Genomic DNA, 24,891 nt, shown 5'->3' with positions numbered 1-24,891 from the left:
CACGAACTCAATCCATAAAAGAGGTAATATACTTGAATGTTTTTAGTGGAAATAGGAAAAACTATGAGCTAAATCATGGCAAAGTCAACAACTTCAAATAATAGAGAAAAATGTTCAGCGATAAACTTAACCTTCAAAGAATCGTTATAGTGAAAAAATCTTTAGATCAGTTATGAACAAGTTGAATCTTTCATCTGGCAGGCTATAGCTAATGTCGCTGGAGAAATCCAGCCTTACGAAAGAGAAGTCAGGAAAAATGATTCGACCCCAATTTGCAAAACTAAGAATTTTTCAGCTTGAGCTTCAAAACTGACCGAAAAAAATCTTGGAAGCTTACCATTTCTAACTAATGATTCGCGAGAAATGCAATATACAGAAGCAAAAATTAAGTACCTGACTTGTTGGGCTTCTGTACGAGAGCAGGATAAAAATAAAGATATAAATAAATGAAAAATAAATAAAATTCCCAACGCGGAAAAGCGATTTGATAATTACCTACCCTTGATCAAAAGCCGTTTTAGATTATGGGAGAAGATAAAAACCCTGCTGCACACATTTTGTTCACAACATGTTTAGACACTTCAAGCTTTTTCCATTTTACCTGGAGACAGATGAAATGTTGCCAGAAGTTGCCATTTCACTTACATATACTGGTGAAATTGAACGAAAAAGGGGTGAGAAGTATTTGGGGTTAGCTTTGGGGTTAGCTCAGTGTCACTGATAAATCGAAGGAAACTGGCTAAAAAGAACTTTACTGAGAAATTGAAGTCTACGATCTAGGGGTCATTTTCCTTGATAACTACAGGAAAATTGCTTGGGAGATCCATTTCAATGAGAAATAAAAGGGAAGTCACCAGATGTTGCCATTTCACTAGAAAATGGTCGAGGTGGATGACAGATTATGTTCCAGTTTCACTACACTATGCAATAGCAACGAATTTTTATGAAATAAAAAAGAGCAACAATAGATAACATCATTGCAACGAAAATCACAGAGGAAAGGTTCAGCCTCGTTAATTCATATTGGTATGCAAGAGAAAACTCAACGAAGGCATTTCACGTACAGCTGAAAGGAGCATACTGGAACATGAGGTATAGGCAAAATGCCAAGCATTGAGACCAATGAGGTTATTCAGAGCTTGTGGAAGGAGGACAACAAATTAAGCCCTAGTACTGAGAAATGAAGATATCAGTCAATAGGTCGTCCGATTTTGTGTCTAAGATACATGTAGAAATAATTGTCCAGATTCAGGCAACAATGGCGACTGCTGTCATTTATGGTAGATTTCTAACAAGGCTAAATAGGAATAACTAGGGCTGTAAACTTCTACTTCACTAACTGACAACGTTGATGACAGGTAGGTTGCCAAGCCACGATAAAAAAAATTAGATTTGGTAGGCGTGACTTTAATAACTGTTACTATAGAGAAGAAAGGAGTTACCCTTAGACACACTACACCACCGCAATGATAATCAGGCATGATCCTACCGATGTACGAAAAGAAGGGAAGGGGGAGGGAACCAGTAAATTTGAAGGCTGGAAGAGTTGTATGAGTCAAGAAACAAGCAAGAAGGAAGAGAATTTTAAAGATTTACAGTAGAGGAAATTAAACTGGGTAAATTTTGATAGAATATAGCATGCAAGAATTTACACCTGCCTAGGGGTGTATCAACCGCCACCCAATGTAGCCATTGTTACATTCATATAAAATATAATAGATAAAATTGTAGAGATTAACAGATTTTAAATAGATAAAATTCAGAAAAGTTTAACAACATATGAACTGATAAAATTCAAAGAGCTTTAAAAAAAAAAAAAAGGTACAAATTCAAAGACGTTTACCAGCATCGAATATAAGCAGAATATCTGTCTGTATGCGGAAAACAGGAGCCCTATTTGAGGGGAGGCGGGGCATGAAATATTTATTGAAATTTCGCTTCCAAACCTAAAATGAATCAAAGCCGTTCCCATCATCAGACTGGAAGCGATGGAAATGGCGATATTATTCCCCTTGGAAATTGTATTCTGTCGTAACATTAGATAGACCCTTTTTTCCACCTTTTTTCCCCCCCTTTTTTTCGATAGTCGGGATTTTCAGTTAGAATTAGCGCGAGTTTGATGGCAACAAATCTTGCCTATTTAAAATGAGGCTAATGAGAAATTCTCTCGCAATGGATTTCTAGCTTTTCGGAATTGAAAAATGGACGCCATCTTGTTTTGGGTGTTTAAATTTAAAAGGATATTTCATGCTTATTTACTTCTTCATCTCAAGTCATTTTTATTATTTCTCGAGTCTCTTTGCTTTTAAAAATATCTTTCTCTCTCTATGACTATGTTCTTCTCTTTATTTTACCTCCCTTTCACAAATGATCAACTTAGGCCCTAGAAGATTTTTTTCAATTTGATAACAACGCCGATAAGAGTGATACACCTACTACTTTTACTACTAACGGGGATAATAATCATAGCTATCTTAGTTATAACAATTATTACTCATTCTAGATAACAACAAACTGGGTTCCATATTAATACGCATGCTATTTTATATTAGGAAAGAAATAGTCCAGAATGAATGGGAATTTGTTAACTTGATGAATTACCCCACATTTTCATAATTTTTAAACACACAAGAGTACAATAGTATAAAAAAATCTCTCTTTCTCACAATCCATCTACCTGTCTATCCTTACTTCAGTTCCTGTATGTTTGGCAATGTCTCTCTCTTGTCTTACAACACTCGTTAGTGAAACACACACAAGGTTTATAGTGACAAGCGTATCCAAAAAAGAACAGAGAATTTGAGGAGTTAAGAGGGCATTGTGACAATTACAATTTCATACGTATGTGGTAAAAATGACCGGTAGATTCTATATATATATATATATATATATATATATATATATATATATATATATATATATAGATATATATATATGTGTGTGTGTGTGTGTGTGTGTGTGTGTGTGTGTGTGTGTGTGTATAAAACATGTTTTCCATCTACACTTTTTACTACAGCCTAATAATTCTCATCAGTTCGTACGCATACCACTCTCTCTCTCTCTCTCTCTCTCTCTCTCTCTCTCTCTCTCTCTCTCTCTCTCTGAGGAGAACCCAGCAGTCCATATCGTTTTCTCTCGGGAGAAAAGTTTTGATGAAATATGCTAAACATTGCAGGACGAGGTTTGAAACTTTCACCTCAAGGACAACCCTGGATTCCTTCGCGATAAATCCAGGGATTTCTTGTGGTACGAGAATGATGGCGATAATAATTTCAGCCCTCCCGTGGCCGGGCGGATAGCGCCGCGGAGATTTTAGCTCAATGACAGTATCCTATCGGTTCGATGCTTCGTTTCCTCAATGGGAGGAAGGAGAGTGCTTGGATACGGGACTTGCTATTCCAGACCTTGTGGTAATTACGTGCCAATGGGAGGCTCCTGGGTTTTAGATCAGTGTAGTAACGTCGTTATCGTTATATCTTTCATTAACAATGCTAATAATGATAAACTGTGAAACCTTGTCTTGCAAGAATCTCACAGATGTAAAGCAACTTTATTGTTGACAAAATGTGTAAAGTGATTATTTTATCTGTATTTAATTATTACTTTTCCTGTTGTTGACTTGTGTCTGAAAGACGCATTTCCCAACTCCCGATAGATCTAAGAGCAAGTCCCCGATCCCTAGTGAAGCGATATATCACCATCATTGTGGCATTGCATTATATTGCGACGCTCATCCCGGTTGCATAAACAACTCCCAGCCAAAGTTTGCAACGTGATCTCACAATGCTCAATCAGGTATGCAATGGACGCACGTTCCTTCATAAGGGCCAAAATATTGTTGCAAATAGTCATTCTTCACTTTAAATTCTTGCAGTCTCTTTGGGGCGAAGGAATTTTGCAAGTTGGGCGGAATTTTCGGGAATCTGCAAAGTTCGGTCCTTCTCGGGAAGGATATTATTTTTATAATAATTTCTCGTGCAAGATGATGGCAATATTTCCGTTATTTTTTTTTAATGTATCGTCATTACATTTGCGACTCACCAAAATAAATAAATGGGAGAACACTCTTTTATATCGACATCACTTGGACTGACTGGAAAACTGTTCCACAGCTGCCATAGCGAAGGGAATGAATAACCTATCTTACTGAGCAGTGTGATATTGAAACATCTTGACAGGGATAATAGCACGCACTATTATTTTTTTATTTATTTATTAATTTTATTTTCTCACAGGTGCTAAATACTGTTTGTGGAAAATATCTAAATTGCTAAAACCCACTGAGCCGTATAGAAACCTACTTATTTGTATCTAAACCAGATCTTGTACCTAAGAATCAGTAACAATGATGACTGATACAGGGGTACTTCTGAAAAATATGGCTATTACAATCATTCAGTTAGGAACAGTTTTCTTCCGACAAAGGTTGCCGTATACCGAGGCCTTTAAGAAAGAAACAAGGGCGTTAGACGGATTATCTGCAAAAAGGCAACTCTTGGTGACACATGCAAAAGGCTGCGTTCAGTTACCTCTTGTAGTGAGGACATAAACCCGCAACGTAGAGAGGGGGAACGTATGACCAACACCATGAATAAATTTACATGTTCATCGGGAGATTCTGAATCGCTCTAAGCTGCCTTCCTCTGTTGTGCTACTGTGATATAAAACAAATTCCACAATGGTATCCAAACAAAGACAACATCTTCCAACGGTTTACAGAGACGAACAACTAACTCGAAGGAGCAAAACTTCTGATGGAGACGCAATTCTTCTTTTTGAGCTTAGAATTTTAAACTATGGACGTAAGTGTCCAACAAATTTTCACAGGACGTCTTACCTCCTCCTGCAATAATATAGAAACTAGCCACTTGCTATGCATAAGCAAAATGACAACAAAATACAGAATAGAATTTTGCCTAGAGATCATCTACTGAAACCATAACACAACCAGAACAGGGAAAAACGGACGAAAATAAAACAGAAGGGTGCGTGAGAAATAAAAAAAAATATATATATAGATTTTGTGCTATCAGTCACCTGCGACTACCAAAAGTGTGTGTGTGTGCGGCGACTACCAGAGAGAGAGAGAGAGAGAGAGAGAGAGAGAGAGAGAGAGAGAGAGAGAAATATCCAGACAAACTGCTAACTGACCAGCAATAAGGTATCGATCTAATTTGAGGTGGCTGGGTCACATTTACGCAGTAAAGAAAGACATGTTGGTAAACGCTGCATAGTTTGGAAACTTGATGAAATGGGAGGAGATGGATACAGACAGAATGTGGACTGAAATGGAGCGAAGAGATGGTAGAATGCAAGAGCCGTAGCATCCAAGAATCACGGGAGTAGCCTACTTGCAAGATTGAGGTAAGTGGTGCAGTGTGAGTACAATGAAGATGAGAAATGGACACTGTGGCCATGAGATGTCTTTGAATGTAACGTCCTATAGGTAAAAACGTTATGAATATTTATACATATATAATATAATATATATATATATAATATATATATATATAATATATATATATATATATGTATATATATATATATATATATATATATTATATATATATTATACATCGAGCTACAAATGTCCTTTAATATCTAATTCGCTCTACCTCGGAATTAATATATTTTCATATATGTTAACAGAAGGGGATTTTTTAGTCGATAAGAAATTTGTCGGCTCACGGTCGCGAACCATCGGACCTAACAAATTCAGGACGCACCGTGAAGCTTTAAACCACGGTTAAAAAATTTCCCTTCGGTTAACATATATGAAAATATATCAATTCCGAGGTAGAGCGAATTAGATATTAAAGGACATTTGTAGCTCGTGTAAATATATATAATATATATATATATATATATATATATATATATATATATATATATATATGAGTCATATCAACATATATATATATATATATATATAGATATATATATATATATATATATATATCTATACATATATCTATATATGAGTCATATCAATATATATTTTTATTATAATGTTTTCATAATCAATTAACCAGACACATTGCAGTACCATGTTAATACACATTATACACGCTGGCTTCACCAAAAATGACGTAGATAGGAATAATGAATATATGAATAATTTCCAAATAATTCTTCGACGTCTCAGAAGTACCTATATGGTTGGTTGGATTCAAATTCCGGGAACTTTTTCGAGAGTGAGTCTTGCTGAGAGGATATACCTCTGTAACTCGCACAAAATATACATCAAAAGTAACATATCCTTCAGCTCTGCTGGGCTTCCTCCAGGAGGGAGGGAGCGGGGGGGGGGGGTAGGGGGGGGGGGGGGGGTTGGATAAAAATAAAAAAAAAGAGGAACTTTAGATGTTGGGTAACAAAGCATGTCGAATTTAAAAGGCGTAAGCTGCGTAAATTCAGTCTTCACACAAACACACACACCATACATATATATATATTATATATATATATATATTATATATATATAATATATATATATATATATATATATATATAAATATATATATTTAGAGAATTTGCTGAAAGAAACAATCTAAACATCATGAACACCTTTTTCTTTTTATATAAAAATGAGCAGAAAATGGACTTGGAGAAGCCCAAACGGAGGAACGAAAAACGAAACAGATTTTATTCTTGGGGAAAAAGTTAATTTAGTTAAAGATGTAACAGTGTTAAACAAGTTAAAGTCTGGCAACCATAGAATGGTGAGGAGTAAAATGTGTGTAGATCTTAGAAAAGAAAGAGAAAAACAAATTTTAAAAAAGAAAATAAACACTCCTGTAATAAGAGAAAAATCTGGTGAGTTTAGTTTAGCAATACAAAACAGGTGCTCCCAGCTACATAAAGAAATGGAAGCAAGTAAAAAAGAAATTTAACAAAATTTGTATTGGAATCAGCACAAGAGATAGGTGGAAAAGTTCCTAAAAAAGATCATAGAAAACTGTCAGAAAACACCAAAAACGTGATAAAGAAACGATTTGAAATGAGAGTAAAATCCAAGAGAGATGAAACAGAACTAGCAAAACTCTCCAAAACAATACAAACTAAAAACCTAAGACATTCGTAAACACAAGTGTTTGAGGAAACACTAAAGAATGGAAGAAGCATCAAGTTGATGAAAAGAAGTTTTGGAACAGGGCGCCAACAGATATTTGCTTTAAAGGATGAAAATGGAAATAATATAAACAAAAGAGAGATGTTGTGATGAAAATTGTTGATGATTTCTATACAATGCTGTACAATAGTGATATAGGAAATAACTTTATCAATAGAAATAATGAAACACCGGAGCCAGAACCAAAAGTAACAGCAAGAGCAGTTAGCCGGGGAAGATGAAAAAAGCCTTGGCACAGAAGCTAGTTACAACTCAAAGAGCTATGGAAAGAATAATGATGGGAACAACACTAAGTGACAGAAAAAGAACAACATGGATACGAGAGAAAACTCAAGTAGTGGATATTCTAACAAGTAAGAAAAACAAATGGGCGTGGGCAGGACATATAATGTGAAAGTTAGACAATAGATGGACGAAAAGAATAACAGAAGAGATTACAAACGAAAGCAGAGGAGGGAAGAGAAGACGATGGATTGACGAGCTAAGAAAATTTCCAGATATAGACTGGCATAAAAAGACCGTAAACAGAAGGGAGTGGATGTCTGAGGCCTTTGTCCTGCAGTAAACTAGCAACGGCTGATGAATTGATGATGTTGATATGATGTATATATATATATATATATATATATATATATATATATATATATATATATATATATATATATATATATATATATATATATATATATATATATAATATAGAGAGAGGAGAGAGAGAGAGAGAGAGAAGACGATAAACACCGTTCCCGTGTTTTTTCATAACAACAAAGGAAGCCCATGCAAAAAACGAATTCATGAAACGGAAATTCATTTCCTATACTAGAATTTTTTGTGAGAGCTTTATCATATATGCGTTTGGTTGCATATATGTATATTCTTACTGACCAAAAGTTCTCACGCTCGTTTATGCATAAAAAAAAGGAATCAGAAGAATATATATATATATATATATATATATATATATATATATTATATATATATATATATATATATATATATATGTATGTATGTATGTTTGAGTGTAAGCGTATGTGTAATATAAAGATATAGATATATATATATATATATATGTGGATTGTCTCCATAGTAAAAAAAAAAAAAAAAAGCGTCAATGTGTCACTCTTATATCTATTCCTCCCTAGACAGCATTTAAACAAATGCCTTTTAAGAACTGTACAAGGGTAACAGTACCCATGTGGACTCAGGAGTTGATGGAATTACAGGAGAGAAGTTGAGATACTGACAATAGCGGCACTGAGTGGCTGACCTGGCTTAGCAAGGTATGCATGAATGGCGAGGAAGGGTTCCAAAGGAATGAGTATGAGGTATAGTTGCTCCAATGGGAAAAAGTAGCAGAGGCTGAAGTGACTTTCAGAATCATATGGATATATATTACATACTACTTAGTACAGTAGGGAAAGTGTGTGTGTGTGTGTGTGTGTATGGAGGTATGTTAATTAAGGAAGTGAGGGGAAGAACAGGTTGGGTTTAGACGGGGAAGGAAATATGTGTAACAGAAAAATAGCTGTCTGAGGCTTACATGGAGCCAAAACATTAGAATTACAAAAAAAAAAAAAAAAAAAAAAAAACACGTTGGGAATCTTTCCTCGTTTAGCTTTTTTTCCAAACTTAACAAGTTGTCCTTGCCGATATATTTACAACTTTAATTTTATATACTATTTCTTGATTACCCTCAATGCCAAGTTCTTTTTGATTTGTTCCATAATTGGGAATGCTTACATTTAAATACTACTAACGCAATTAAGAAAAGTTACTTATATACGACAAATATAATCAACCTTATACATGGAAGCAAACTCCTAATATATAAAGAATAATGCTCTCCTGTGACATTACTCTTAGATATTGCATTTAATAACAAAATGTTATTTGAATTAACAGACGTATTTCTAAACAATTATTCACCAACAATTTCCTTAGTTAGAGTATAAAAGATTGTTTGAGTTACTGAATATATATAATCTATATATATATATATATATATATAATATATATATATATATATATATATATATATATATATATATATATAGATTATAACATATATATATATTGTAATATTAGTATATATATATATATATATATATATATATTTATATATATACATAGATATATATATATATATAGATATATTCTATATATATATATATGTATATATATATATATATATATAGTATGTTATTTAAAATTCTATATATATATATATATATATATATATATATATATAATATAGTGAACTGGTAAAAATTTTCTGTTACTACAGAATTAACCTCTAATAAAAAGGATCCCATAAAAACACCAAAATATAGAGAAAAGTACTATATTTTCAGAGACTAACTGTCTCCCTCTTCAAGTAGAGCGTGACAGCAGTCTTTGAAATATAGTACTTTTTCTCTCTAATATTTTGGTGTTTTTTATGGCTCTTATTATTAGATATATATATATATATATATATATATATATATATATATTATATATATATATATAATATATATATATATATATATATATATATATATATATATATATATATATATATATAAATATATATATATATAATATATATATTAATTAATAATAGGATACCCCATACATATAATATATTATATATATCCTAAAAGTACTATATTTCGAGACTGCTGTCCCCTCTTCAGGTAGAGCGTGACAGCAGATCTGATGATATGTATGCTCTTGATATATTATTTTATTTTATTTAATATAAATATATATATATATATATATATATATATATATATATAATAATAGGAGCCATACCAAAAATATAGAGAGAAAGTACTATATTTCAAAGATGCTGTCACGCTCTACCTGAAGAGGGAGACAGCAGTCTCTGAAATATAGTTCTTTTCTCTCATATATTTTTGGTGATTTTATGGATCCTTTTTATTAGATGGAATATAGTAGTAAAAAATAATATATATATAATATATATATTTATATATTATATATAATATATATATATATATATATATATAATATATAAATATATAATATATATACATATATAGTTAACGTCAATAGGAAAACTGCCACTTCACCGAGAATAAAAGAGGAATTTGCACACATACTCCAGATCCCCAAAGGCAACATACCATAGAACATATAAGCCGAAAAGGTCCACATTATGCAATATACACAGACGGATCTACATCAGAGGAACGGTGTGCAATATGCTGCAGTATCCCCAGACAAAACGTATCGGTTCTCTCTACCACAGCAGTTGTGAGCAATTGCACCAGCCCAGAAAAATGGTTAAAGAAACATCATTCAATAATTTTGTGATTTTAGCGACTCGAGACGCGCTAAAGAAGCTATTCAGAGTTACATACCAAAGATGATACTATACAAGAAATGAAGTTATTACGCTATAAGTTATATATTAGTGGGAAAACTATAATAGTATTGGATTCCAACCCACAGAGAGATCAAAAGAAATGAAGCAGCCAAAGAAGCAGCCCATATGAAAAGATCAAATATAAATATCCCAAATTTATATAACACAAACAAAAACAAGTATTATAAACAAAAATGGCAAAATATATGGAATGAATAACCTGAAATCAATAAATTAAAACAAACAACACCCAGTATTGGAAAATGGAGTTCATCATACCATAGGCAGAAAGAAATGCGCAAGTCATTCTGACACGTCTCCGAATAGGCCTGTTTCGTGTAGCACAAGGACGTCTGATGAATACCCCACATAACCCTACTCCTGAATCTCCGAGTGTAAAGTAATGATAACAATTACAACACTGGTTGCGCAGAATATGAAAAATGTGTAATCAGTAGCGAACATCAAGTTCTAGAAATAAATCGATCAGCGAAATTGCATCAGGAACTTCAGTATTTGCAATTAACCCAATTGTAAACTTTTGGAAAAATTGTATAATTCAACTAACAAAATATGTATATAAAAAAAAACATGACTATAAACAATTCCTTCCGGCCGGTCCCATGAGAGCCGATAACCAGCTCAATGATCTGGCAAAACGAACTTATATAATAATAACATTACACGGAATAGTCTCAAATTGTCATTAATAAGCAATGAATGCATCCAGTTGAAATGAAGTCCATTGTGAAAGTTGGACACTGCAAAACAAATAAAACAAGATTTGCAGCAATATCGGAAAAGTCCTCATCCATAATATTGCCTAGACTTGGTTTTTTTTTTTAGAGTAAGTGAGACGCCGCTATCACAATTCCCACCTCAAAATCTGCAGACTTAGCTGCCATCTGCCGCTCACCTCACAACCCGCACGATACCAGATGCAGTTAACTTCGCAAAAGCACCCAGATACCAGACGTTGCTTACCTCGCACAGCGAGAGATGCCAGATGTCGCTAAATTCTCTGGACGAGATGCGGCCCTCCCCGGAGATTTCATACTGGCAATTTGGGTTTGACGAGCCATCATAAAAAGTGATTGTGAAAGAATATTGTCCAACCAAAATGGGAGGAGAATGCTTGCTTGCTCGTTCTCGAATTTATTCTTTTGGTGATATGGGTGTTATATGTAGTACTTTCTGGTATATGTGTATACACACATACACACACACACACTCACACACACACACACACACACACACACACACATATATATATATATATATATATATATTATATATATATATATATATATATATATAGTATATATATATATATATATATCATATTTGTGTGTGACTACCTACTGCCATAACGGAATAGTTTGTGTATATATATGAATGTATGATAATACTAATTTACTTTTTTTGATCAGGCAGAGACAGACAGATAGATAGACAGATAGACATCGACGATAAACCGTGAGAAAGACAACGCTGAAAATTTGCAAGACCAATATTTGTACATTTACACGTTTTCACTATTTTCCTGAGCGATTGGTATTTCCAATCAAAACCTGAGAATTTTAGAATATAAGGTTTTTGTATTAAGCAGACAAAAATGCACGGCGCTAATGCACAGAAAAGTCAGTAAGCTTATCAGCATTAATAGGCTTTGCACAGGTCAAATATTTTTGTTTGAGGCGCTGTGCAGCACTGAGAATTCAAAATCGAATGTAAAAAAATGCCCTCTGATATTTACTAGAAGGCACTCGACAAATTTTACAATGTCATTACAGGTCGTGAATCTCTAAAGTATTCCCGTCAAATATGTAACGCCAATTAGAATTATCTATGTACCACGGAAATATAGTTCATGTTGACAGAGGTTTGGCAAGTGAAATTGCAGTTCACGTTGGGGTGCTACAGGGGAATGTTATGTCACCTTTGCTGCTTGCTCTCCTCCAGATTTCAAACCAAGAAAAGTGGCAGGAGATCAAAGAGAGCGCCAGAATATATAGACGACGTTATTTTGATTACCATAAGATCTACGTGGCCTGCTAGATACAGTGCATCATATGACAGGAGAAACGGGAGTTCAGATAAATCTAAAACAGAAATAGTGATGCCAGGGAATGTAAAGTTACTCATAGTTCGTCGCTGGACGAGTGGTTTTCGCGCTTGGCTGCCAATCCGGTGGTCCGAAATTCGATTATCGGCTCGGCCAACGCGGAATCAGAGGAATTTACTTCTGGTGATGGAAATTCATTTCTCGATATAGTGTGGTTCGGATCCCACAATAAGCTGTAGATCTCGTTGCTAGGTTAAAGTTAAGTATATCTTAGTTTTACCAGACCACTGAGCTGATTAACAGCTCTCCTAGGGCTGGCCCGAGGGATTGGATATTTTTACGTGGCTAGTAACCACTTGGTCACCTAGCAACGAGCGGTCAACGCGGAATCAGAGAAATTTATTTCTGGTGATAGAAGTTCATTTCTCGATATAGTGTGGTTCGGATCCCACAATAAGCTGTAGGTCCCGTTGCTAGGTAGCCAATTGGTTCCTAGCCACGTAAAAATATCTAATCCTTCGGGCCAGCCCTAGGAGAGCTGTTAATCAGCTCAGTGGTCTGGTAAAACTAAGATATACTTAACTCATAGAAGTTCATGGATGTCTCCGGGCATAAAGCTGAATTCCATCCAACCCCTTTCTGGACAACGGGTCTGTATAATGACGTAAGACTGGCACAGACGGAAACTTTGTACAGTAGAGTTAGGTAGTTGAACACTTGGCCAGTTTCGCACTCCCAGACACCTGTCATCCAGAAATGGGTGAAATGGATCTCTCTCAGACACCCAGAATGGATACGAAATAAGATTATACATGAATCTGATACCATCTATATGGTTATAGGGATATGGATCATGGTAATACGATGCTAAAACCAAAAGGTTTTCTCAATGAGAGAATAAAGCTTTGCGAGGGGTATCCGAGTCAGAAAGCGGGATAAAGTGAGAAATTATACAATAAGCAAAACTCCGGATGTGGATATTTGAGGAAGATAAGCACAAATGAGACATGGCATGAAGAGCCCCTGGCACACATTATTTTTGTAAACCTAAAATCAGTGCAGTATAATTCTATTTGTATGTACAAAGAGCCATTAGTAGTAGATAGGAGATAGGCTGTTGCATGTCAAATTCCCCGCCATTGAGATATACATATTAATGTGTCTATGTGTATGTATGTATGTATGTGTAGATATTTATACATATATCTATATATATATATATATTATATATATGTATATATGAATGAATATATGGTATGTATGTTATATATATATATATATATATTATATATATAGATATATATATATAGATATATATATATATATAATTTGCTTTCTCATAAAGTTTGCGGTCTAATCACACTGTTATCGCATACTTTTCTTCCAAAGCCTAAAGAGTATTTAACAGCGCATTTCCGAGACATTAGTCCCGATCCATGTGTGAAATGGCTCCCCCCCCCCCCCCCCCCCCCCCCCCCCCCCCCCCCCCCCCCCCCCCCCCCCCCCACACCCGGCACATCTCTCGATTTATTGATCATTAACCAACAATCGCAATAAAATACAGAGCTGTAACTCTACTTTCCGTTTGATGGTCATTTCATGGACAATTAATCTTGATGTAGTGCAACAACAAAAACCGATCTATTTGGTCCGTTACAGCTGTCTTTTCGATTCAGGGGGTGATGGCGTTTGTGTTTTCGCTGTGACGTGTCTGGTTGTATATCTTTATTGAAGTCTGTCTGTATCTCAAGAGGTTTCTCAATAAAATAATTGAATAATGATGGGTGGATATGGGGATACTGAACAATAAATTGCAGAGCTGATCTTGTTCCCAACACCTCTTAATGGTTACTTCTTAGGTCAACTTTGAGATCTCCTCCCCGTTCCAGTACACGAATAGATCCGTGAGCTTCATCCCTTGTAAATTCTGGATCTCTGTATCTTGCTGTCCAACCACTCCAACACCCTGTTTCCGATGCCTTCACTGTTGAATGGCCGAAAGTGGCCCGGTGCTCGGCACAGCCAAAACTTCCTGAAATCAAATAAAGTCAGTCATTTCCATCTTTCTATTCATTAACAATTTTCCCCAAATCTCTTCATGGATTTTCACCAAACTTCTCATGAAGGTGACTCAAGGACCTCAAAACAATTCCTTGAATCCTGATGAGATTCGGATACTCGCTATACCGAGGGCAGTCTTTATGTAAATAATACTGATATTCTGCTAAATATTTTAGAATGAGCTTCAATTTCAGGGTGGTTAGCTAGTTTACACTTTTTGGTTCGTCAATGCTTCGTAAACTTGGTACAAGGTTTGCTTCGTGATACTTATTTAATGGTTATTGGTACTGTTAATTGAGGATTGTTTTGTAGTCTTTAGAATAAATGAGATGCATTTTTCCTATTGAATTTCAAGTGTCCATTCTTTGCTAATGAAACTTGTCTCCACATTTTTTTCAGTGAAGTGTAAGGCCATTCTAGAACATTCTATCTAAATGGGTATTACTCTTGTTCGCAACCCAACTTGTAAGGTAGAAACAGTTAAGACTTATTAAGTATAATGAATAATGTTTAACAATCAGTCCTAAAGCAAAATGAGAATAAGAAAGAAGGTGAATAGAATATATATATATATATATATATATATATATATATATATATATATATATATATAATATATATATATATATATATATATGTGTGTGTGTGTGTGTGTGTGTGTGTGTGTGTGTGTGTGTTTGCATGAGTATGTCATTGAATAGTTTATAATGACAAGGGATAGGTTCAGAGAAGCATAAGGTAACAACACTCCTAAATGAGAACCTCATCATCAGCGTCATGAAACGACTTTATATAAACAAACAGCAACACATACAAAAAAGCATCTTACTTATTAGGATACAGATTAAATCTAGAAAACAGTCTAGTAGTTCCTTCACTTAAAATTTTTTTTACAATAGTAACAAAATATAATGCAGTACAGAATATAATTTTTAGTCTCTATGTAAGAAATTACATTGAAGAATTACCCACAATTATCTAAACTGGCAACGTATTATTTTACAATTAAAAAATGAAGATAAAAACTTTCACTTCAATTTTGTGCGCGGAAACAAAAGAGATAAAACATCAGACCATTACATAAAATTTGAACAAAAGCGTGGAAAAAAAAATTATTCGGAGACTGTCACTCTCACACTTCATCTCTTAAACACACTAATTTCCCCTCTTTTCATTTCAAACCTAGGAGCAGACGACATCGTAAAATGCATTCACTCCTAAAAGGAGATTTCGCATAAAAGAGATTTTTGGAGATTTCCTAAACGTCTTCCTGATAAATTCTCGTGCGTTTTCATACATTTGACTTCTCCGTTCCGGACCTTCTCTTCAGACCGGCCGAATTTATGAAGAATATTTCTCACCGAGCAAACATTGGATCCAAAAGGGCATTCTGCTTGTAACTACGCTATGAAATAAATTCTTTTGGGGCTTTAATAGAATTCGTGTCGTAGAAAGAAGTCGGGGTAATCGTACAGCAGAGTGTAAGTACGGGACGCGAGTATGTACCCACATTATCCAGGGAGCAAGCTTACATATACTATTTCATATGTATACACACACACACACACACACACACACACACATATATATATTATATATATAGTATATATATATATATATATACATATATATATATATAAAATATATACCTATATATATGTTGTGAGGGGGGCGGGGGGAAGGAAAAGACTGCAAGTGAAGGAATGTAATTGATTAGATTCTTTTTTCACAAAAGGGTAAATCTATAAGTGCATTTCGACATCTCCAGATACTATCATTGAAACCAAACAGATAGAGCTACCGAGGAGTAGATGTCGGCAGTAATTCCAAACTTGTTATTGCTACATTTAAGCTGGACTAGAAGCACAAAAAAAGAGTAAAAGTTGACACTATCTGGGTTTGACGCAGTAAAGCTTCTTGTAGAACATCGAAAATCTCTAGCAACTGAATGTCGAAGTAGTCTGCAGTTAAGCGAAAAATACCTCCGGAGGAGTGCATAATCAATGACGACTGGTTTGATATCAATAATGTATATCACTTTGATGGATAAGAAGTATTGGGACAGGGATTAAAAAGACAGAATCCTTGGATAGTGGGCGAGACCTGGGACGCAATGAAGAATAGACAGACAAGAGCAAAAGGTAGTACGCAGACGAATTTCAGAGAGGAGGTGAAGAATGCAGAGTAATGAAGTCTACATCAGAAAGTCAAACGAAGAACAAGAAGGTGATGAGAGACAACATCTGAACGAACAAGTTGATGACGTTGACAAAGCAAAGTATTTTATTGAGTGGCACTGGTGTCAAGGCATCCGAGACAATTATGAAGGTTTAAGTATCCATGAGTGGAAAGAAAAGAGGAACATACAACCACCTTAAATAAAGATAAGACAACGCTGGGTGGAACATTTTTTTCTGATGTTATTAACAGCAGGTGTAAATAGGGATAATTTGACTGATATACAAAAACCTGAATAAAACCTCGATGTTTTTGTAAGTGAATTCCGTTTTTGATGTGAAACCAGCTCCTATTATAATATCTAGGCTGCTGCACAGAATATGGGAAGAGGAAACAAAGCCAGCTGAGGGGAAACTGGAATCATAATATTATCAAAAGTGCAAAATGAAGGTAAACTGCAATTGCCTCGGTTGTAAGTCAGTATGCTTATTCTCAGTAGGGTGGGCAAAGAAATTGATAAAATGTTTAGAAAAGGTAGGGGTCGCACAGATAACATATTTCTCTTAATATATATTTCGTATGATTACTAGAAGGCTTTTGTCCGCATCTGCCGATCAGCACTATGACAGGTCTTGTTTCCCTGTAACATTACCGTTAAACATGCAAAGCTAACTGAAATGATCAATAAATGAAGTAGAGGCAAACGGAATGTAGACGGGTGTTGTCAAATGAGTTTTGCAGAATATAGCGGGGTGCCACATGGGAATGTCATTTCACCTCGGATGTTTCGTCTTCTTAAATTTTATATTACAACACCAGTAGGAGATGGAAGATAACCGATAAAAAGCTGACATACTGTGCAGATGATGCTGTTATAATCAACAAATGGGACTGAAAACAAATCTATGAAAAAAGTAACGAATACAGAGTATGCATAAAAAAGGATGAAATAATATTAAAAGAAGCCAGGCTTGACTAAAGAGCCTGAATCTTTCAAAAATATTTAGGAATAACTATTTCCAATAGTGCTTCTTCTGAGTTTAGATATACTAGTAAAAAACTAAAAGAGCAAAGTCAAATCAAATCAGTCTTGATAACATTCGACTATCAAGTAGATTGAAATTGCAAACAAGAGTAAGATCGTCAAGTACAATCTTTATGGTTATAAAGACACGAATCGTGCATAAGTTCAAACTGCATAAAAATAATATCCTCAGCGAAAGAATAAAGCTTTAAGAAGAATGTTAGGAGTCCGATGGTAAGATAAAAGTCAGAAACGATACCGTTAGGGAAATAACGGAAGTTCCATATGTAGATGAGGTAATGAAATGGAGAAGGAAATGGCCGGGACATTTCCTTTGCAGATCCTCCGGGAGTATAGTACGTGATGGTGTCAGCTGAGCTTCTTCCTATGGACAACAGGAGAGCTGGGAGACCCAACCTACTTAGACGAGAGCTATGAGAAGGGAGGCTAGAGGTGGGTGAAGATTTGTGGAAGGTAAGGCCCAATAAAGACATGGGTGGCCGAATTTCACGTCAAGTCCATTGCGTCACGCGGCACTGGAGTTGATGATAAGCACACACACACCACACACACACACACACACTATATATATATATATATATATATATATATAGTATAATATATATATATATATATATATATATATAGTATCATATATTGCGTATGTATGTATGGGTATTACCCAATATTAATTATATTCATATACTCGTTAATCAATATATACTCATATCCTCATATATATATCTATCGGAATTATCCAACATAATATATATATATATATATATACAAATATAGCCTATATATATATATATATATATATATATATATATATATAGATATATATATATATATAATATATATATATATATATATATATATATATATATGCGGATAAAGATGAACGACTCACTAGCGACGAGAGGATATAGATACGTATGATCCATTAGAGAACCCCATATGTCCCATATGACATAAGGATTCCATCAGTCACCCGGCGCTAACTCGACTGGATGGCTGGGAGTTATTCCTGTTTCTGCTCTTCCTTGTGCTTACAACTCCTTCTTTTGTGGGGAGTACTACGTGTCGCTTCCGGTGGGATTTCCCTTTCTTCTCCCTCCTCCTTTTCTTTTGGATTTTGCTCGTGTACTACTGTCCACTCCGTCTGTGTCCAACGATATAACACAATTCCACGAAATGAAAATAAAACAAAAGATTCTTATACATTTGAGAACCAAGACTGGTAGAGAGAGAGAGAGAGAGAGAGAGAGAGAGAGAGAGAGAGAGTATTTTGATAAAGTAACAAAACACCAAGTTTACATTTCAGTGTAATAGTATTGAACAACACAAACAACAACAACAACAACAACAACAACTACTACTACTATATAATAATAATAATAATAATATTAGTAATAAAAATAGTGAACAAAAAAAAGTAATGTATCTTACTGCAACAATAAGAGGGTAATTTAGACGAGAGAGCTCTGTTATTAAGGTCATATTATCCTTATCGCCCAAGAAAGGTGGATTAGGAGCTGCGTAAATCTTCTCTCTCTCTCTCTCTCTCTCTCTCTCTCTCTCTCTCTCTAATCTTCTCTCTCTCTCTCTCTCTCTCTCTCTCTCTCTCTCTCTGCTGTTTACCTTCTCTACTTTCACTGCTCCTTCTGCTTCTTCTTTTCCTCTTCCTCCTTTCTTTCTTCCTTTCGTCTTTTTTGAGCGAAATCCCGGAGGGCTTCTGTAAAGGATTTCTCCTTTCCTCGGAGCCATCAGCCATCTCCAGCGAGTCGGTAAAAAGGTTCTCTCCGAATGCAAATAAACGAGTGCTTACTCTCCAGTAAAGTTGAAATGAAGGGGCTGCCTCCTTTCACGGTGTTTGCAGTTGTTTATAGACACTACGAGGGATGGATGTTAGGGAAAACAACTTGCCATGAGCGCGCAAGCACGCCTGAGGCGTGTAAACAGTGGCTTCCTCCTGGAAATTGAGAAATTTTTTGGCGAGAAGAAAATAAGTTCCAACAAATCTGTATAAGGGGAGACGTTAAAGTCTTCAGATTATGAGGAGATACTTTACTCTCTTAAAAATAACTTTTGTTCCTACATCATTTCATACAGGACAACGAGACAGTTGAGGCTATGAGGGTAGAGACTGCTCAAGACATTGGATACGAGGAAAGACCCAAGTCTCTCATAAGGAACGACACAACTGCTCCAAAATATCATGATTATTTTTTCTTCAACGATTTTAATAACAAATAATAATGACAAAGTATTAAATTGGGAAGATAAATGTGCGGGAAATCTTCAAGAATAAAAACTGTGACTTCTAAAAAGTTGAAAACTAGAAATACGCAGCTGACAGACACAAAGTGAAGCTTGGCCTAATTCAAACAGCGAAAAACCTACGAGAAAAAAGTTTCCAGGATAATTGTCCCTTCCCCAAAAGTGGTTTCATCCCTAAAAAGGAGATTGTCCCCTAAAAATATCAGGGATCAAAGTCACGCAAGCAGAGAAAATCCCAAGCCTAGAAAAACATTCAGAACACAAGCAAACACTTTCGCGTCTCAAAATGAGAGAAAATCCTTTAAAAACGCGAAAGATTCCAGCGTCTTTGGGGCGGAATTGACAGATCTCGGAGAGCAACTGTGTTGTCATTTCCATTTTAAGGTTCTAAAACTCAAGATCTTCTAAAAGCTTTGAAGATAAATCAACACTGTCAAAAGATTCTACGAATAAATATGTCCTACTTTTCAGGGCACTGGGCGACACGTGTCTGAGAGGAATTCGTCAGACCTATGTTTATTTCGTGTCTTCTTCCTAATTCTGTTACTGCTACTAATATCATTAGTATCACCATTCCTTCAAACCCAGTATGAATATGCACTGTTACGACTCCCGCTACTGATCTTATTTCGGGCTTAAGACCTTCAGTAAATTCGATATTTCAAAGATGGAAATGTGAAGTAAACAGCACTATAGAACAGGGGAAGAACGATTCCCAATCGATTACAAGAGCAGAAACCCGCTCCCTCCCACCACAAAAAACATCAAGAGCCTAATAATCATCATGGCTCTCTGATCCGTCAAGAGTTCTGAACGGACATATATCAACTCATTTTCCTGTATAATAGAGTACACTGAGCTGAGTCTAGGTTTACCTACGAGAGAAAATGTCTATGGAGGAAAAATAGCGACCCTGATTTTTTTCATTAGACTGTGACCTTGAATAACTTCAAAAGCTTCAAAGAACTGAAGTTGCCAAGCCGTGGCAGCGCCTGCTTAGCATAAGAGAGAGAGAGAAAAAAAGTCTAACAAAAACGCTCAACGGAGTGAAAATAAAAAACATTCTTCTAACAAAAACATTGAATAGATTCACATAGAAATATTTTTCTCACTAACCTTGAGTTCTAATGTACCTGGTTCATGCAACTTATATCCATTTCTAGTCTAACAAATACTGTGATGAAAAAATCACGAGAAATTATTTAAAAAACAGGGAAACGTCATAATCATTCCAGAGAATACCTTCCTATATTCCTCCTCATAATCACCTGAATATCAGATATTTTTCTGTTTGTTATGTAGTTTTTCTCATTTTTATGAGAATTCTTTTCCCTTTCGATACATTTAGTTACGTTTCCATTTCTTCTTTGATTCTGGCATTCTAATTTCTTAATCTCTTCATCCTCTCTCTTTGTGTGTCTCTCTCTCTTCCTTCCTTCTCCGTCTGGTCGTTCTTCACCTTTGTTTTGGAGACCCGTTTATCACCCTATGTTGCATTCTCCCTCTATTTCCATTTATATTACTTCTCTGCTTTCATGATCTCGCTCCTCCCGTTCTTTCTCATGGTTCTATCGTCCCATTTTCATCTATCTCTCCCTCCTTCTTTTTGCTTCTACTTTCCTTCGTATTTTTCTCATCTTCCTGCACTGACAACTTCTCTACGTCTTCTTTCTCTACTTCTCTTTCCCTTTCTTTCTTTATCTCAATTACCTCGTTTTTCTTCTTCCTTTTTCATTTTCCTCCTCTTCTTTCTCTCGCTTATCATCTCTCCTCATTACTCATTGTCATGTTCTTCTTCATCTTCTTTCGCTCCTCTTCTCCGTTCCTGCTCCTTCTCTTCCTCCTCCTCCTCTCCTCCTCCTCCTCCTCCTCCTCCTCCTCCTCCATCTCTTCTCTTCCCCTTCTCCCACCTCAGCTTTAGGAGAGAATCTCTGGATCTTGCTACTAAGCTTTCTTTTCATATGATGTTCTTAAGAGATTTAAGACGATGTGTCTTTCATTTTGGGGAAAATGCGTGGGGGTATTTTCGATGTGGGTAATGCGTTGTGGGTAGGGGAGGGGAGGGAGCTTACATTGAGGGTAAGATGCGTTGGGATTCGTCTGAGAGGGGAATAGTGTGGGAATTTCGTTGTGGGGGAAGTTGTTGTAGGGTTTATTGTGGGAGACTCTAAGAAGTAGTGGGAAAATTTGTGGATGTTTCATTGTGGGGATAGATATATGCGGATAATTCATTGAGGGGAAGATAAGAACTATGATTCGTTTTGGGGAAAGTTAAGGGTTTACGTTGTAAGAAATTAGAGCATGTTTACTTTGTGGGGGATGGAATTTGAATTAGCAAAATTTGTGGGGGATGGAATCTGAGTTACCATAAATTGTGGGGGATGGGATTTGAGTTACGTAGTTTACTTTGTGGGGGATGGGATTTGAGTTAACTTAATTTGGGGGATGGTATTTGAGTTAGTTTGCTTTGTGGGGGATGGGTTTTGAGTTAACGTAATCTGGGCGGATGGGATTTGAGTTAGATTACTTTGTCGGAGATGGGAATTGAGTTAACTTAATTTGTGGTGATGAGATTTGAGTTAATTTACTTTGTGGGCAATGGGATTTGAGTTAACTTTATTTGGGGGATCGTATTTGAGTTAGTTTACTTTGTGGGGTATGGTATTTGAGTTAACCTAGTTTGTGGTGATGGGATTTGAGTTAATTTATTTTGTGGGGGGTGGATTTGAGTCAACTTAATTTCTGGTGGTGGGATTTGATTTCATTTACTTTGTGGGAGATAGGATTGAGTTAGCTTGATTTGCGGGGGTGGGATTTGAGTTAGTTTACTTGTGGGAGATGGGATTTGAGTTAATGTACTTTGTAGGAGATGGGATCTGAGCTAATTTTCTTCGTGGAGGGTGGGATTTGAGTTACCTTAATTTGTGGGGGATGGGATTTGAGTTAGTTTACTTTGTGGGAAATGAGATTTGCGTTACTTTAATTTGTGAGGGATGGGATTTGAGTCACCTTAATTTGAGGGGGATGGGATTGAGTTAGTTTACTTTGTGGGGGATGGGATTTGAGTTATCTTAATTCGTGGGAGATGGGATTTGAGTTACATTAATTTGTGGAGGACGGGATTTGAGTTAGTATATTTTGAAGGGGATGGGATTTGAGTTAGTTTACTTTGTGGGGGATGGGATTTGAGTTAGTTTACTTTTGAGGGGATGGTTTTTGAGTTACCTTACTTTGTGGGGGATGGGATTTGAGTTATCGTAATTTGTGGGAGATGGGTTTTGAGTTAATTTACTTTGTGGGGAATGGATTTTGAGTTAGTTTTCTTTGTGGGGATGGGATTTTAGTTAGTTTACTTTCTGGAGGATGGGATTTGAGTTAGTTTAATTTTTGAGGGATGGGATCTGAGTTAGTTTACATTGTGGGGGATGGGATTTGAGTTAACTTAATTTGTGGGGGATGGGATTTGAGTTAGTTTACTTTGTAGGAGATGGTATTTGAGTTAGTTTACTTTGTGGGAGATGGGATTTGAATTAGTTTACTTTGTGGGAGATGGGATTTGAGTTACCCTAATTGGTGGGGGAGGGGATTTGAGTTAGTTTACTTTGTGGGGGATGGGATTTGAGTTAGTTTACTTTGTGGGGGATGGGATTTTAGTTAGTCTACTTTGTGGGAGATGGGATTTGAGTTAACTTAATTTGTGGTGATGGAGTTTGAGTTATTTTACTTTGTTGTAGACGGGATTTTTGTTAACTTAATTTGTTGTGATTTGATTTGAGTTAATTTACTTTGTGGGCAATGGGATTTGAGTTAACTTAATTTTGGGGGATGGTATCTGAGTTAGTTTACTTTGTGGGTATGGTATTTGAGTTAATTTACTTTGTGGGAGATGGGATTGAGTTAGGTTAAATTGTGGGAGTGGGATTTGAGTTAGTTTACTTTGTGGGAGATGGGATTTGAGTTAATTTACTTCATGGGGGATGGGATTTGAGTTAGTATATATTGAGGGGGATGGGATTTGAGTTAGTCTACTTTGTGGTGGATGGGATTTGTGTTACCTTGATTTGTGGGGGATTGGATTTGAGTTACATTAATTTGTGGGGGATGGGAATTGAGTTAGTTTACTTTGTGGATGATGGGATTTGAGTTAGTATATTTTGAAGGGGATGGGATTTGAGTTACCTTAATTTGTGGGGGATGGGATTTTAGTTTATTTACTTTGTGGGAGATGGGGTTTGAGTTAGTTTACTTTGTGGGGGACGGGATTTGACTTAATATATTTCGGAGGGGATGGGATTTGAGTTAACTTAATTTGGGGGATGGGATTTTAGTTAGTTTACTTTGTGGGTGATGGAATTTGAGTTACCTTACTTTGTTGGGGATGGGATTTGAGTTAGTTTACTTTGTGGGGGATGGGATTTGATTTAGTTTACTTTGTGGGGGATGGGATTTGATTTAGTTTACTTTGTGGGGGATGGGATTTGAGTTAATTTGTTTTGTGGGGATGGGATTTTAGTTAGTTTACATTCTGGAGGATGGGATTTGAGTTAGTTTATTTTGTGGGAGATGGTATTTGAGTTAGTTTACTTTATGTGGAATGGGATTTCAGTTCGTTTACTTTGTGGGAGATGGTATTTGACTTAGTTTACTTTGTGGGTGATGGGATATGAGTTAATTTACTTTGTGGGAGATGGGATTTGAGTTACCTTAATTTGTGGGGGATGGGATTTGACCTAGTTTACTTTGTGGGGTGGGATTTGAGTTGGTTTACTTTGTGGGGGATG

The 24,891-nt window shown here is 35.7% G+C and overlaps 1 protein-coding gene across 3 annotated transcripts in view; it reads left to right on the top strand.

Annotated features, from left to right (window-relative positions):
* LOC135214442 (zwei Ig domain protein zig-8-like) overlaps positions 1–24,891 on the top strand; it is a 442,362-nt gene that overhangs the window by 390,335 nt on the left and 27,136 nt on the right. The gene's annotated exons all lie outside the window — the stretch shown is intronic.

This window comes from Macrobrachium nipponense, chromosome 45, assembly GCF_015104395.2.
Source record: "Macrobrachium nipponense isolate FS-2020 chromosome 45, ASM1510439v2, whole genome shotgun sequence".
NCBI lineage: Eukaryota > Metazoa > Arthropoda > Malacostraca > Decapoda > Palaemonidae > Macrobrachium > Macrobrachium nipponense.
Note: the sequence above shows the minus strand (reverse complement) of the source record. Positions and strands in the feature narration are given on the sequence as shown.